Below are 2,918 nucleotides of genomic sequence, written 5' to 3' on the forward strand. Positions count from 1 at the left end.
CATCCCCTTGGGGTGCACCAGTACTGTTTGTGAAAAAGAAAGATGGATCGATGAGAATGTGTATCGATTATAGGGAATTGAATAAAGTTACGATTAAGAATCGATACCCATTACCTAGGATTGATGATCTTTTTGATCAATTACAAGGAGCTAGGTACTTCTCAAAGATAGATTTAAGATCCGGATACCATCAGTTGAAAGTACAAGAAGAAGACATACCTAAAACTGCTTTCAGAACTAGGTATGGTCATTATGAGTTTACAGTCATGCCCTTCGGATTAACGAATGCCCCAGCAGCATTCATGGACATGATGAATCGAATCTGTAAACCATACTTGGATAAATTTGTGATCGTTTTCATCGACGATATACTTATTTATTCCAAAAGCCAAAAAGAACATTGTGAACACTTGCATGCACTCTTAACTTTGTTAAGAAAAGAAAGGCTTTATGCCAAATTCTCGAAGTGTGAATTTTGGCTGCAAGAAGTACAATTCTTAGGTCATGTGGTAAATCATGAAGGTATCCATGTAGATCCTGCTAAGATAGAGGCAATTACAAAGTGGAAAGTCCCACAAACAGCTATGGAAATAAGAAGTTTTCTAGGCTTAGCTGGATACTATAGACGATTTATCAAAGATTTTTCTAAGATAGCCATACCATTAACTAAGTTAACCTGTAAAGCTGCTAAGTTTGAATGGGGACCTAGACAAGAAGAAGCCTTTAAGATTTTAAAGCATAGATTGACGAATGCACCAATCTTAGCTTTACCCGAAGGAACAGAAAACTTTGAAGTATATTGTGATGCTTCAAAATTAGGCTATGGATGTGTGTTAATGCAACGCAAGAAGGTAATTGCGTATGCTTCTAGACAATTGAAAAAGCACGAAGAAAATTATACGACTCATGATCTAGAATTAGGAGCCATAATTTTTGCCCTTAAGATATGGAGACATTATCTGTATGGAAGTAAGTTTACTGTTTATACAGATCATAAAAGTTTAAGATATATATTTGGGCAAAAAGAGTTAAACATGAGGCAAAGAAGATGGATGGAGATGCTGAGCGACTACGACTGTGATATTCAATATCACGAAGGAAAGGCAAATGTAGTTGCAGATGCCTTAAGTCGTAAGTACCATGAGAAACAGAAACGAGTTCGTGCTCTGAGGTTAAATCTACAAGTAGATTTAATAGCACAAATAAAAGAAGTTCAGAAAACAGCAATCAAAGATGATGCTGAAGGAATGAAAGGTTACCTAAAAGAACTAGAATAAGGAAATGATGGAATTTGGAAATTCCATAAGAAACGAATTTGGGTACCTAAGCAAGGAGAATTAAGAAATAAGATTTTAGAAGAAGCTCATAAATCTAGGTATACCATGCACCCAGGAAACAATAAAATGTACCAAGATTTAAGGAATAATTTCTGGTGGATAGGAATGAAAAAGGATATAGCCGAATACGTATCTAAGTGCTTAACTTGTTCACAAGTTAAAGCTGAACATCAGAAACCTTCAGGACTACTACAACAGTTAGAAATGCCTGTATGGAAATGGGAACTCATAACAATGGATTTTGTTACCAAGTTACCCAGAACCAGAAAAGGTAATGATGCTATATGGGTAATTGTCGATCGATTAACCAAATCAGCTCATTTTCTACCAATGAAAGAAACCTTTAGCATGGAAAGGTTAGCACAATTGTACGTGGACGAAGTAGTATCCCTACATGGAGTCCCGCTCTCCATTGTATCGGATAGAGATAGTCGTTTTACATCTCATTTCTGGACAAGTTTTCAGAAAGCAATGGGAACTCGACTAAATCTAAGTACTGCTTATCATCCACAAACAGACGGACAAAGTGAAAGGACAATACAAACTCTAGAAGACATGCTCCGAGCATGTGTAATTGATTTTGGTGGTAATTGGGATAGCCATTTGCCATTAATTGAATTCTCCTATAACAATAGTTATCATTCAAGCATCGAAGCTGCACCATTCGAAGCACTGTATGGACGCAAGTGCAGAACCCCAGTATGTTAGGCAGAAATAGGAGAAACTCAATTATCAGGTCCTGAAATTGTACAAGAAACTACTGACAAGATAACTCAGATCAAGGAAAGACTGAAAACAGCTCGAGATCGTCAGAAGAGCTATGCAGACAATCGTCGCAAGCCTTTAGAATTTCAAGTCGGAGATAAAGTACTTTTAAAAGTTTCTCCTTGGAAAGGAGTAGTACGATTCGGTAAGAAAGGAAAGCTGAGTCCCAGATACGTAGGACCATTTCTAATAAGCCAACGAATAGGACCAGTTGCGTATCGTTTACAACTACCAGAAGAATTATCTGGAGTACATGATGTATTTCATGTATCCAATCTCAAGAAATGTCTATCAGATGAGTCCCTGGTAGTACCTCTTCAAGATGTAGAGGTGAACGAAAAGTTGAAGTTTATAGAGAAACCACTACAGATCGAAGATAGAAAAGTCAAATTTCTCAAACATAAACGACTGGTGTTGGTCAAAGTCAAATGGAATTCAAGGAGAGGACCAGAATACACTTGGGAGCTAGAATCAGAAATGAAGCGCAAATATCCTCATTTATTCCAATAAATCTCGAGGACGAGATTTTTCTTAAGGTGGGGAGGATGTAACAACTGTCACGAAAATCGATAATTAGGATGGTAATTAGCTATTAAGGAAACCCTAATTGAGAAACCCAAGTAATTCCGCATAAACCCTAAAATTTTCATAACAATCGGAATCAGGATCAGGACCCCTAAAACTCAGGGGGGTTAAACCCTAGTGGACGTTTATCCTCTAAATTTGCTGTAGAAATGAAATTTGTTCGTTTAACTTACTCAGCAAGGCTATCTAGGACACGAAACAACCTAGGCTAAGAAATAGACCCGTCGCGCC

This window comes from Helianthus annuus, chromosome 17 (genome assembly GCF_002127325.2).
Source record: "Helianthus annuus cultivar XRQ/B chromosome 17, HanXRQr2.0-SUNRISE, whole genome shotgun sequence".
NCBI classification, from domain to species: Eukaryota; Viridiplantae; Streptophyta; class Magnoliopsida; order Asterales; family Asteraceae; genus Helianthus; species Helianthus annuus.